Here is a 15,485-nt window from a genome sequence, read left to right as displayed (position 1 = left end):
CGATAGTGCCACAAACACCTGAAGCTCCGAGAATAGAGCAAGGCAATACATTGAGAGATATGAGTGATGTTATGGCGTCACCAATGGAGATACTTCTGAAAAGATTTCAATCTTTCAAGCCGCCTACTTTGAAAGGAACTAAGACTTCAGTTGAATGTGAAGGTTGGTTAGAGGATATTGAGATGATGTTTGATTCCCTTGATTATGCAGATGATAGAAGAATTAGACTGATTGGGTATCAATTGCAAGATGTTGCAAAGAGCTGGTGGATTACAACCAAGAAAGCTCTCGAAAATCAAGGTACGACGATTACTTGGAAAGTGTTTAAAACTGAATTTTATCAACGATTCATTCCAGCGTCGTACAGAATAGATAAGAATGCAGAGTTTGCCAATCTGAAACAAGGCAATTTGAACATCGAGAAATATGTTGCTAAGTTCTCTACCTTGCTAAAATTTGCTCCACATGTAGCTGAGAACGAAGAGGCTAAAGCTGATCAGTTCATTAAGGGACTGAATCCAGATTTATTTACACTAGTGAATGCTGGTAGACCAAACAACTTTGCTGACGCACCAAAGGGAGCAGAGGCTGGTCTGATGAAACAACGAGAAGCATTGTTTGAGTTACAGTCTCAAAGAGAGCCACAGACACAGTTTCAGCAACCATTCCCCAAATCTGAGGAAGGTGGTAGCAGTAGTGGAAAGAAAGATTCTTTGAAAGCAAGAGGAAAACAGTTTAAGAAATCAGGAGATAGTTTATCTAGCTCTAGCGGGCAGAGGCAAACTAGTTCTGTGTATGTAGGAGTTTATTGCAACAAATGTGGAGGAGGACATCCTATTAATCAGTGCAGAGGTGTAATTGGGAGTTGCCATATATGTTATCAAGCGGGACATTTTGCTAGAGTATGTCCGCAACGTGGTTTGAAAAGATCACATAGTGCAAGATCATCGAGAGAAGTGACTCAGCCTGAAAGGCAAGCATCTTTGGTATATTCCTATCACCCACAGCCTCCACCACAGATTATACCAGGAGGAAGCCAGCCGGAAGCATCGAATGATGATATAGCTGGTAATTATTCTCTTTATGACTATTTTGCTTATGAGCTTGAAGATATTAAAGCATCCCTTATGTTATCTCTGAACGAAATTTTCAGATTATGTGTGTTACCTATTGATGTATTATCTACTGTGGTATCTATTCGTGATTTTTAAGGAAGTGATATCTGTCCGAATATTGTGTACTACAGTTTGAAGGTAATGTGAGTTAGATGGATTGTATCGTGCTTGTTTTGCCAGATTTTGAATTAATTATCGATTTAGATATGTTAACCAAGTACAGGGATATCATAGATTGATTCAGAATTACTTGAATTGATAGAAGGATGGGAATTCTATGGTAAGAGTTTGACATTTCGAATTCCTTCGATATCTATTCTATTTATGATTTGATGATTGTAGAAAAGAGCAGAGAAAATTCTTTATTATGCAATCGATATATTGGAAGTTAGCTCAGAATTGGTTGATTTGCCAATTATTATCGAATTACTGATATTTTTGAGATGAAATTCTGAGATTATTTCCAGCCTGTGAGATGGACTTCGATACGTAACTGATGCCAGGTATCTTATTGATTTTCCAGTACCTTATAGAATGGCACCAACAGAACTGCACAAATTGAAAGAGACACAGATCAGTGAGATTTTATGCTACTTATCAGAAATTGAATAAGGCCACAATACTAAATTTTTATCTTTTTGCCTTGATTAGATTATTGATTTGCACAGTTATAGAATTTATCAATTCTAGCAGATGAGATATGAATGAAGATGTGATAGAATTCTTGGTTCTAAAGTCTATATTGTCAATGAATTAGACTGAGCAAGGTCAATTGAATGATTTATGAACAAATTCGTAGTTCAGAATCGAAAGAAGATCAAATTTCGTTGAATTTTATTCTGAAACTATCAATATTGGCAGGAGATTGAGATATAATTTTTGATAGTTCGTATAGATGGAATAATCTGTTGTATTTGAAGTTATACAAGATGATGAAATAGATGGTAGCTATATGAGAAATGTTATTCCTTGTTATAAGAGATCGCCAAAGGAGTTTGACTTTGAAATTGATATTACTCGATGTTATGGCAGAAAGTTTGAGATCTATTATGTCAGAGTACTAGTTTGAGTTAAATTTCTCAGTTATGCTACTGATCGTTATGAGTTTGCGATTTACTTAAAGTAGAATTCAACAAATGCAAGAATATTCTATATTGGATATGATACAGATATGAAAAGATAGCTGTAAAAGAATTTACTGATATGATGAGAGGACAGGAATTATGAAAATATATTGTCAAGTTTACGACTTTAGATTTAATTGATTGATTGTGGTATCGATTGTCAAATATTTTGAGTAATTGGTTTTATGGGATTTCATTTGACCATCCTCTTATCGATGGATTGTCTGAATTGACTATCCAAAATTTGAGGAGATGCTCAGAACTCTAGTATCTGATTCGGTATTAGCGGACTAATATTGCCACTTGAATATTATAATTCCTGTAACAGCTATCTAATAGATGTAACGATACTGTTCTGAATTGTGAAATGATAAGAAAATCAGAAATTCCCTGAATTGAGATAGTATTTCAGAACTATCAGTTATTGGATCAGATATGATTTGAGAAATGATAGAGACAGAGAAGCTTATTCAGACGAGAATGAAGATAGGTTAAGATCGAGAAGCAAGATTTACGAAAATCAGACACCGACCTTTGATTTGTGAACAGGGAGACCGAGTATGTTTGCAGATTCATTTATTTTCTGAAGCGTTATCTGATTTGATAAGCGAAGAATACTATCTCCAAGAATTGTTGCATCTTATGACACTTCCGAAGAAGTAGGCAATCTTGCCTATCGAATTACCTTGTCTTTATTGATTTCTGAGATTCGCGATGTATTTTATGCTGCGAACGTATTAGAATGAAGACTTCTTATGTACTTCAATCAGATGAGATTGAGTTTGATGAGACATTGATGTATGTCGAACAGCTGATACAGATATTTGATGAGGAAGAAAAGCAAGTCAGACATAAGATTATTTCGCTGGTGACATTTCAGTGGAGTCGTTGTAGAATTGAAGAAGTTATTTGAAAAGTTGAATCCGATATGAATCAGTGTTATTCTGAGTTATTCTACTGATATGAGTTCTTATTTAGTATTTCTCTTATTCCTTATCTTATGTGCGTATAGATTTCATGGGATTTCGAGGACGAAATCCGATCTTAGCGGGGGAGAATTGTAAGGTCCGGGATTAATTGATTTAATTCGGAAATTATTTAATTTTAATCCAAGTATATTTAATTTGAGAATTTTGGAGTTTTGAATTAAATTCTAATATTCTTAAATTATTTAGGATTGAAATTGAATTAAAAAGATTTGCCGAGAACCGATTTGCAATTAATGAAGACTTAAGGGGCCAAAGTGTAAATTTGGGAAAAGTGCATGGACACATGTCTTTATTATGAATAGGAACGTGTAAACACATGTACATGTTCAGAGTTTTAGAAACCAAAACCGAGAAAGAAAGGAAAGGAAAGCTCAAGATATTTTATCATCTTCAATCATTGATTTCTTGTGATCCGTTTGTCCGAATTCAATTCCGAAAATAGTTCCGGACTCCTTGCGAGAAGGGCTATCTATTGATGTAAGTATTGATGAGATTTATTATGATTTTGAAATGTTGATATGGGGCAGAAATCAGATTGATCATATATTGATGTTCTAAAGCTTCTATATCTTGATATATCGCAATTGAACCGAAGAACGGACAACGATTGAGTTTGATATGAAATTCCAGCAATTATTTCGAGATTATCACCTTTGATTATGCTGGTATATGATGTTAAGAGATGAATTAGATGTTCATATGATGGTTAAATGTGATATGTATGGCGATATCGAAGACGGATTAAAGAACGGTTATTGTTGGAAATTGTTATGAGTTTTAGCTATGATTTGAAATTCCTACCATCTGATCTTGCTAGTTTGAACGTGTATGTGCAGGTTCTTATTGATATCTTGCTGGTATGAGGTTTATTAGAAGTTAATATGATGTTTAGAAATGATATAAATTACGGTATCGAAGTTGAACCGAGGAACAATCGTTGTTGCAATCGTCAAAATTTTTCAGAAGTTGGGTTCGAATTTATGCTTCTGAATTAGCTGATATATGATGATATTCAGCTGTTATAAGATGTATATGAAGTTGATATAAATGGTAAAGTTGATAGAAATGAGTTACGGTTGCCGAAGTTTAATCGTTAATGCCATCAAGTCAAGAATTGATTAGTTTTGGATTCTCTTTGATTGAGCTGAACATGGTTTGAGTTCTTGCTGATGTTCTTGAATATATATGATATATTTTCAGATTGAAAACAGGGAACATTGAGCTCGAGAAGTTCAGCTTCGAACCGGGATTGATTTGGGTCAAGATTTTGAAGAGTTGAAGAGTTTGAAAACAAAGAAAAGAAAGGTATAAGACAACCTTTAAATAAAGGGCTTGCACACTCAATATGATTCTATTGAGTATCCCTTTCTAAAACCACATACTTTGTGCTTCTATTGTTAATAGATGCTTATATGATTACTTACTTGATCTAGTTCGTATTGTTGGTTTTGAATTGATGCGTTTGAGTTTGTTGCATTCATATTGGGCCAACTTTCTTTCGAGTTTTGAGGGCTGAGTTGCTCAGATAAAATGATAGGACGTTTGGGCGTATATTGAGGAATTTAGGTGATTGAGTTGTCCCCAATGATTGACGGTTGGGTGATTGAGTCATCCCTAACGTTTGACACTCAATATAGTGGACCAAAATCCGGGAATAAGCACTCAACATCACCTCGAATGGAGAGTAGGTGGATGGGTTGACGTGTTTCTTTCCCAGGGATCCCAAAACGAGAACCGATATCGTTATGATAACCGATTTTAAATCATGCAATGCTTTTGATTTTAATAGATGAGTTTCTAATGTTTGTTTAAGATGAAATATATTGCATGATTGTTTGAAGAGTTGATATTGAAATATTGAGTTGATATAAGTTTGTAGATGTTGATATCATGTCTTACTTGAATACAACGTTTGCAACTTGAGTAATATCATGTTGAATTAATATGCCTTAAGTTGTCTTGAGTCTTATTTGTTGAATAATTGATAATATGCTTCAAGTTGAATTACTTGAGATTATGCATGTTTATGTTGTTTTATACTGGGATTAAATTCTCACCGGAGTCTCTACGGCTATTGTCTTGTTTGCATGTGTGCATGACAATAGGTGGGACTGGAACAAGTTCGGGAAGACCGTGAAGAATCGAGACTTGAGAGATTAGAATGATGATCCGGTATAGAAGTCTTGTTGCTGTCATGGTTATGTTAAGAACAAGAGTTGGAGTTATGAACTATTAGATTAGACCTTTTGTCTAGAGTTTCTACTCCTTTGTTATGTATCACATGTAACGCCCCGAATTATTTAATTTTGATCCGAGAATATTTAATTTGGGAGTATTTAGAGTTTTGATTTAAATTATAATATTCTTGAATTATTTAGGATTGAAATTGAATGAATGGAGAATTTGAGGACTGAATTGCAAATATTGCATAGTTGAGGGATTAAAGTGAAATTTTCAGAATTTTAAGTGCTTAGTTAGCAGGTGTACGTGGATTATGTGCATCAATTCAGACAAGTTGAGAGAAAGAAGAACAGAGCAAATCGATCCCTTTGCTTTTCTTTGCAATTTTCATATTCAAATCGCCGTATCTTTTGATCTGGCTATCCGTTTTCGATTCCGAAAGATGTTCTGGAATCCTCTCAACAAGACCTTCGATTTGATGTAAGTTTTTCTGTCTTTCATGTTGGTTTGAGAATTCGAAATGGACAGGGATCAGAAGTTGGAATGAATTTGATGGTTTTGATTTTCTAGCTTTGATGTTCTTGAAGTTTGGTTGAAGAGTGATGTGTATATCATGTCCTTATGATTTCCAGATATGTTTCGATTGATATATACTTGCTGATATGTTGGTTTAGAGGTTGAACAATTGATATGAATGTTAGAAATGATATAGAGATTTGCGGGAATTGCCGAGTTATACCGAAATGCCGTCGAATTCTTGAATTGAAGTGATTTGATATTGTTCTTGGATTATGAAGTTGCTGAACTATTGGTTAATGGTTCCTTGATTGTTATGCTATCATTTCAGTGGTTGAACAGGGCTTATCAAATCGAGAAGTGGACTACAAAACCGATAGAAGATAGAACAAGGTTGGTAGAGTTTGCCTTTGAAATTCTTGTTGAAGTTTGGGGTTGATATTGAGCAGATTTTGATGTAGTCTTGGTGGTTGATCTTGTACAGACTTTGACAAGTTTGAAGACATCCTAAACACCATGTTTGAAAGGTAAAAGTGGACTACAATTTGATTGGAATTATAACTCGAGATGGTTTGTATCGAGTTCCCTCAATTCACATACTTGTTTGTTTAAGTGCTCTTATGTGCTTTCTTTTGATTACTTGAATAAGTTCTTGATATAATGAATGCCCTGATTATGTTACATGTTGCATTCATCTTGATGACTTATTCCTTTGAGTTTGAAATGAACGGACACGTTCGAATAGATGATTTGAGGGATTGTATATGTATGGCCTGGGTGGTTGTTTGAGCCTAGCGTCTGAGCTACATATATAATGGCTTCAAAGTCTAGAGGAGCAAGATAGTAGCCCCACCTCGATAGGGTGTGTCGGTGGATTAGCTATGATATCTTCTTCTCGGGATCCCAATTGATGAATGATGAAAAGAACCTTGTTTTGAAAGCATGCATTGTATTTACTTCTATATCATGATTGTGATATTGATTATGCATGTTTAGTTGCTTTTACTGGGAAATCTATTTCTCACCGGAGTTATCCGGCTATTGTTTTGTTGTATGTGTCATTGCAATAGGAGGAAGTGGAACCGGGCAAAGGCGGACTTAAAGAACAAGGGATGAAATCGATATAGCGTGAGGATCCGAGTTAGGAGTTATGTGTGCTGTCATGAAGTTTAATGAGTCTTAATCATGATCATGTTTAAGGATACTTGTACCAAGACTTGTAGATGATTGAGTTGTGGTTTTGTTGATGTTTATAGGATTGGAAATATGTTGTAAATCCTTGAATCAACATAAGGTGTTTTGATCTGGATATATGACAATGTTATTGCATGTTATGAGAATTATGATTATGTTGTAAAGCCTTGGAATGGTTTATTACTAGCATTAAAAGCATGTTAGAATGCATGGTAGTTGTTATGCTTGATTTCATCATGTCTAGACTTTGGTAGGACATGATCTTGAATCAATCATAGGCATGATCTCGTTTTTGACAGCAGCTGAGCCATTATTTTTTTTCTGTTGGTTTGGCTGGCGCACGGGCGAGCTCCTGCTCGCGCGCGCGCGAGCCAAGCCAGGGGACCTCGGTCCCATTGGCCGGCGCGCGCGCGAGGGGTGATGCCCGCGCGTGCGCAGTGCAACTTATTTAAAAAAAAAAAAAAATTTTTTTATTATTCTTTTGTTTAGACTTTGATTATTGTCTAACATGGTTTAATAATGATTAATGAGATTAATGAGAGATTAGAACTCGGGTCATCAGAACAGGTGGTATCAGAGAAAGAACATTCTGGACTTAGATAGATAGTGAGTGGGGTAGATCGAGTCTTCTGCCTTACTTATTTATGTTTTTTTTTTTATCATGCTATGATTTAATTACGTGATTGAATTACATGTTTTAAATGCTAGCATGATTTACTTTCAAGTATTTTATTACAAGATGTTGTATTTATTTTATTTGAAAGTATGATTACGATGATTAAAGATGCATGCTTATTGGAATATCTGAACTGATAGAGGCATGTATCCTGATGAATTATGACATGCTACCTGATTATCTGAATTGATTGGAAGCATGTTTAATTTGAAGATTATGATTATATATTTAAGATTGAATTAAAACCGAGTTTTGATCAGAGGTAAGATGATCAGAGGAGGACTGAGATAATTTGATTATTTGGTATCCTAACCATTTTGATAATTAGATATGTCTCGAAGACCAGGCCGACCTCCTCTGAGACCCCATGTTCCTATTTCTCTACCAGAACAGACAGTTCATACTCCACCGACAGTTGTTACACCGATAGTGCCTCGAGCTACTGCAGTGCCGAGTAATGAACAGGGAAGTACGTCAAGAGATATGACTGATATGACAGCAACTCCTATGGAAACACTTCTGAAACGTTTCCAATCCTACAAGCCGCCTACTTTGAAAGGTACAGAAAATGATGTTGAATGCGAGGGATGGCTTGATGATATGGAGATGCTATTTGATTCACTTGACTACGGGGATGAACGGAGAGTTAGATTGATTGGGCACCAGTTGCATGAAGTTGCGAAGAGCTGGTGGTTCACTACAAAAAGAGCTTTGGAGCGTAGAGGAACTGTATTGACTTGGAATGTCTTCAAAACTGAGTTCTACCAACGCTTCTTTCCTGTGTCTTACCGCAAGGATAAAGGGGCTGAGTTTGCAAATCTGAAACAGGGGAATTTGAATATTGAAGAATACGTTGCAAAATTCTCTACATTGCTACGTTTTGCTCCACATGTTGCTGACAGTGACGAGGCTATGGCTGATCAGTTTATCAATGGCCTGAGTCCGGATGTTTTTACACTGGTGAATACAAGGCGACCGAATACCTTTGCTGATGCCTTGAATAGTGCCAAGGGAGCGGAAGCTGGTTTGATACAGCAGGGAGGAGCTTCGTATACCGCACAACCTCTGAGACAGTCACAACCTGCAGCTCCAACTCCGCAACAGCAACCTTTTCGATTTGAAGGTGGTAGTAGCAGTGGAAAGAAAGGGTTCTTGCAAGCAAGAGGAAAATAGTTTAAGAAGTCTGGGAGCAGTTCTTCGAGTTCCAGTAGTACGAAGCAGAAGTCAGGAGTGTTCTGCAACAGTTGTGGTGGAAATCATCCAACCGATCAGTGCCGAGGTGTATCTGGGAGGTTCCATATATGCCAACAGACGGGTCATTTTGCAAGGGTGTGTCCTCAGAGAAATACTGGACAGACAAGAGGTGCAGAGTCATCACGATCAGTGGCTCAACCTGGAAGACAGGCCTCTTCTGTTCATTCTTTCCAGCCAGCACATCTACAGCAGCAGACTCGACCAGGTGGAAGTCAGGCAGGCAATCAGCCTCAGAGACAGCAGGCTCATGTCTTTGCTTTGACTGAGGAGCAGGCACAGGGAGCACTGATGATGTGATTGCAGGTAACTGTTCTATTTCTGGTTATTCTGCTTATGTGTTGTTTGATACCGGTGCATCCCATACGTTTCTATCTGCCAAATTTGTTGCATTGCATTCTTTGCCTGTTGAGTCATTACCAGTTGTAGTATCTGTTTCTTCTCCTTTGGGGAGGGGTCTTATCTCGATTCAGATAGTAAAGAATTGTGTACTACAGTATGAGGGTAATGAGATTGAGATCGATTGTTTTGTACTTGGTATGTCTGATTTTGATTGTATTATTGGGATTGATATGCTGAATAAGTACAGAGCTACCATCGATTGTTTTCAGAAGGTAGTGAGATTCAGACCTGAGATGGCTGGAGAATGGAAGTTCTATGGTAAGGGTTCACGTGCTAGGATTCCTCTTATTTCTGTATTATCTATGACCCGACTTTTGCAGAAAGGAGCGGAGGGATTTCTTGTTTATGCAGTGGATTTGTTGAAACGTAGCCTGAACATGGCTGACTTGCCAGTGGTTAGTGAATTTGCGGACGTCTTTCCGGATGAGATTCCAGGATTACCTCCGTATCGTGAGATTGACTTCAACATTGACCTGATGCCAGGAACGACACCGATTTCGAAAGCACCGTATAGAATGGCACCAGTTGAGTTGAAAGAATTGAAAGAACAGTTAGAAGATTTATTGGCCAAGGGATACATTCGACCCAGTGTTTCTCCTTGGGGTGCTCCAGTTCTGTTTGTCAGAAAGAAAGACGGTTCAATGAGATTGTGTATTGATTACCGGCAACTGAACAAGGCTACGGTAAAGAACAAATACCCTTTGCCTCGTATTGATGATTTGTTTGATCAGTTGCAGGGTTCTTCGGTGTATTCCAAGATCGATCTGAGATCTGGATACCATCAGCTGAGAGTTAGGGATTCTGATATTCCTAAGACTGCGTTCAGAACCAGGTATGGCCATTATGAGTTTATAGTTATGCCGTTTGGTTTGACGAATGCTCCAGCTGTATTCATGGCTTTGATGAACCGTGTGTTTCAGAAGTATCTCGATGATTTCGTGATTATATTTATTGATGATATTTTGATCTATTCCAAGAATCTGATTGATCATGCTGAACATCTGAGAACAGTTTTGAAAACCTTACGAGCCGAGAAATTGTATGCTAAACTTTCGAAATGTGAGTTTTGGCTGAAACAGGTTGTCTTTCTTGGACATATTATATCTGGAAATGGTATTTCTGTGGATCCAAGTAAAGTTGAAGCAGTGATCAATTGGGCTAGACCGACATCTGTTCCTGAGATCCGGAGTTTTATGGGATTGGCTGGGTATTATCGTCGATTTATCAAGGATTTTTCCAGTATTGCGAAGCCAATTACTCAGTTAACTCAGAAAAATGCTCCTTTTATCTGGTCTGAAGCTTGTGAATCTAGTTTTCTTGAGTTGAAGACACGACTGACCAGTGCACCAGTCTTGACGATTCCTTCAGGTACTGGTGGTTTCACTGTTTACTGTGATGCATCTCATCGAGGATTAGGGTGTGTTTTGATGCAGCGAGGACATGTGATTGCTTATGCCTCAAGACAGTTGAAGCCTCATGAAACCAGATATCCGATTCATGATCTTGAATTGGCCGCCATTGTATTTGCTTTGAAGATTTGGCGACATTATCTGTACGGGGAGCAGTTTGAGATTTATTCTGATCACAAGAGTCTGAAGTATCTATTTTCACAGTCAGAATTGAATATGAGACAGCGGAGGTGGCTTGATTTGCTTAAAGACTTTGATTGTGAGATTAAGTACTATCCAGGGAAATCGAATGCGGCAGCAGATGCACTCAGTCGAAAGGTATGTTCTTTGTCCTTATCGACGATGGGTGTATCAAATTTGATTGAAGATTGTTGTCTGTCTGGGTTAGTATTTGATACGAATTATCAACCTCTTCAACTCTATCAAATGCAAGCTGAACCAGCTTTATTGGTAAGAATTCGAGATGCTCAGAAACTTGATCAGAATATACAGAATTCGATTGAGAAAGTCAGATCAGGGCATGTATCTGAATACCGGGTTCGAGATGATCTTCTTTATGTTCACAATCGCCTTGTAGTGCCTGATATTTCTGATGTGCGACAACAACTACTGACAGAGGCGAATTGTAGTCGTTATAGTATTCATCCTGGAGGTAGGAAGATGTATAATGATCTGAAGACTCGATACTGGTGGAAACCAATGAAGTCTGATATCACTGATTTTGTATCTCGGTGTCTGAACTGCCAACAGGTAAAGGCTGAAAGGAAGAAACCGCCTGGCTTGTTACAGAGTTTATCCGTGCCTGAATGGAAATGGGATCATATTTCCATGGATTTCGTGACGAGATTACCTCGATCTTCTAGAGGTTATGATGCTATCTGGGTGATTATCGATAGATTGACGAAGTCTGCGTGTTTTATACCTTATCGTATGATGTACAGACATGATCAGATGGCAGAAATTTATGTCCGTGAAGTTGTTAGATTACATGGTGTGCCGAAGTCTATTGTATCAGATCGTGATCCTCGATTTACATCTCACTTCTGGCATAGCTTACAGAGTGCTTTAGGTACTCAGCTTCGTTTGAGCACAGCTTATCATCCACAAACAGACGGGCAGTCTGAGCGTACCATTCAGACATTGGAGGACATGTTGAGAGCTGTAGTGCTTGATTTTGGCACGAGTTGGCAAGATTCATTACCTCTTTGTGAATTCTCGTACAACAACAGCTATCAATCGAGTATTGGAATGGCTCCGTTTGAAGCTTTATACGGAAGAAAATGTCGATCTCCTTTGTACTGGGACGATATTTCAGAAGTACCTGACACTGGCCCTGATATGATACGTGATCTGACTGATCAAGTGAAGCTTATTCAGACAAGAATGAAGACAGCTCAAAATAGACAAGCGAAATATGCTAACATTCGACGTCGACCTTTGTCTTTTGAACAGGGGGATCGAGTATTCCTGAAGATTTCTCCTTTCAGAGGTACAGTCAGATTTGGCAAGCGAGGGAAGTTGTCTCCACGCTACATTGGTCCTTATGAAATTCTGGAGAAAATAGGCAATCTTGCCTATCGATTAGCTCTTCCACTGGCTTTATCTGGAATACATGATGTCTTTCATGTATCGATGCTTCGAAAATACCTTGCTGATGAATCACATGTACTTCAATCTGATGAAGCTGAACTCGACGAGACTTTGAGTTATTTCGAAAAGCCGATTCAGATTCTTGATCGTAAAGAGAAGCAACTTCGTACGAAGACTATTCCGCTTGTGAAGGTTAAGTGGAGTCGTCATGGTATCGAAGAAGCGACTTGGGAGACTGAATCAGATATGAGGCAACGATATCCAGAGTTATTTCATTGATGTGAGTTTTCTTTAGTTTCTGTTATCTGATATTTGATGTATTATTGAGTGATCCTACTTAAGATTTCGAGGACGAAATCGTGTCTTAGTGGGGGAGAATTGTAACGCCCCGAATTATTTAATTTTGATCCGAGAATATTTAATTTGGGAGTATTTAGAGTTTTGATTTAAATTCTAATATTCTTGAATTATTTAGGATTGAAATTGAATGAATGGAGAATTTGAGGACTGAATTGCAAATATTGCATAGTTGAGGGATTAAAGTGAAATTTTCAGAATTTTAAGTGCTTAGTTAGCAGGTGTACGTGGATTATGTGCATCAATTCAGACAAGTTGAGAGAAAGAAGAACAGAGCAAATCGATCCCTTTGCTTTTCTTTGCAATTTTCATATTCAAATCGCCGTATCTTTTGATCTGGCTATCCGTTTTCGATTCCGAAAGATGTTCTGGAATCCTCTCAACAAGACCTTCGATTTGATGTAAGTTTTTCTGTCTTTCATGTTGGTTTGAGAATTCGAAATGGACAGGGATCAGAAGTTGGAATGAATTTGATGGTTTTGATTTTCTAGCTTTGATGTTCTTGAAGTTTGGTTGAAGAGTGATGTGTATATCATGTCCTTATGATTTCCAGATATGTTTCGATTGATATATACTTGCTGATATGTTGGTTTAGAGGTTGAACAATTGATATGAATGTTAGAAATGATATAGAGATTTGCGGGAATCGCCGAGTTATACCGAAATGCCGTCGAATTCTTGAATTGAAGTGATTTGATATTGTTCTTGGATTATGAAGTTGCTGAACTATTGGTTAATGATTCCTTGATTGTTATGCTATCATTTCAGTGGTTGAACAGGGCTTATCAAATCGAGAAGTGGACTACAAAACCGATAGAAGATAGAACAAGGTTGGTAGAGTTTGCCTTTGAAATTCTTGTTGAAGTTTGGGGTTGATATTGAGCAGATTTTGATGTAGTCTTGGTGGTTGATCTTGTACAGACTTTGACAAGTTTGAAGACATCCTAAACACCATGTTTGAAAGGTAAAAGTGGACTACAATTTGATTGGAATTATAACTCGAGATGGTTTGTATCGAGTTCCCTCAATTCACATACTTGTTTGTTTAAGTGCTCTTATGTGCTTTCTTTTGATTACTTGAATAAGTTCTTGATATAATGAATGCCCTGATTATGTTACATGTTGCATTCATCTTGATGACTTATTCCTTTGAGTTTGAAATGAACGGACACGTTCGAATAGATGATTTGAGGGATTGTATATGTATGGCCTGGGTGGTTGTTTGAGCCTAGCGTCTGAGCTACATATATAATGGCTTCAAAGTCTAGAGGAGCAAGATAGTAGCCCCACCTCGATAGGGTGTGTCGGTGGATTAGCTATGATATCTTCTTCTCGGGATCCCAATTGATGAATGATGAAAAGAACCTTGTTTTGAAAGCATGCATTGTATTTACTTCTATATCATGATTGTGATATTGATTATGCATGTTTAGTTGCTTTTACTGGGAAATCTATTTCTCACCGGAGTTATCCGGCTATTGTTTTGTTGTATGTGTCATTGCAATAGGAGGAAGTGGAACCGGGCAAAGGCGGACTTAAAGAACAAGGGATGAAATCGATATAGCGTGAGGATCCGAGTTAGGAGTTATGTGTGCTGTCATGAAGTTTAATGAGTCTTAATCATGATCATGTTTAAGGATACTTGTACCAAGACTTGTAGATGATTGAGTTGTGGTTTTGTTGATGTTTATAGGATTGGAAATATGTTGTAAATCCTTGAATCAACATAAGGTGTTTTGATCTGGATATATGACAATGTTATTGCATGTTATGAGAATTATGATTATGTTGTAAAGCCTTGGAATGGTTTATTACTAGCATTAAAAGCATGTTAGAATGCATGGTAGTTGTTATGCTTGATTTCATCATGTCTAGACTTTGGTAGGACATGATCTTGAATCAATCATAGGCATGATCTCGTTTTTGACAGCAGCTGAGCCATTATTTTTTTTCTGTTGGTTTGGCTGGCGCACGGGCGAGCTCCTGCTCGCGCGCGCGTGAGCCAAGCCAGGGGACCTCGGTCCCATTGGCCGGCGCGCGCGCGAGGGGTGATGCCCACGCGTGCGCAGGGCAACTTATTTAAAAAAAAAAAAAAAATAATTTTTATTATTCTTTTGTTTAGACTTTGATTATTGTCTAACATGGTTTAATAATGATTAATGAGATTAATGAGAGATTAGAACTCGGGTCATCACATCACACTTGAACTAGTTGTGCTACTTTTACTTTGAGATGTGGGAATAAACTTGTTAATAACTTTTATACCATGTTTGTTGCATCCATTACTTGGTAGAGTTGGTAGATGGATTATTGAAGCAGGGTACAACAACAATTTTGATTTTTTTGGCAGCTGACAGAACTCAGGGCTCGCTCGAGCGAGCCAAGGGAGGGGGTCTTGGACCCGAGAGGCCCTCGCTCGAGCAAGGGGTGTGGCTCGCTCGAGCGAGCCTCCTTGTATAGAAAAAAAAAATTGCTTGGTTTTAATTCATGATCTTGGATTAAATGTTTGATTTGAGAGATTAAGAACCGGCTCGTCACAACAGGTGGTATCATAGCCATAGGTTCTGGACTGATTTAGAATGTGCGGGGTAGATCGAGTCCGCTTGATTTCTTTATTCGCATGTGATTGAATTCTTTTTGTGATTACCTGAAATACATGCGAATATTGTGTTATAATTCCA

The sequence above is a fragment of the Henckelia pumila genome, chromosome 1 (assembly GCF_033568475.1).
Source record: "Henckelia pumila isolate YLH828 chromosome 1, ASM3356847v2, whole genome shotgun sequence".
NCBI classification, from domain to species: domain Eukaryota; kingdom Viridiplantae; phylum Streptophyta; class Magnoliopsida; order Lamiales; family Gesneriaceae; genus Henckelia; species Henckelia pumila.
Note: the sequence above shows the minus strand (reverse complement) of the source record.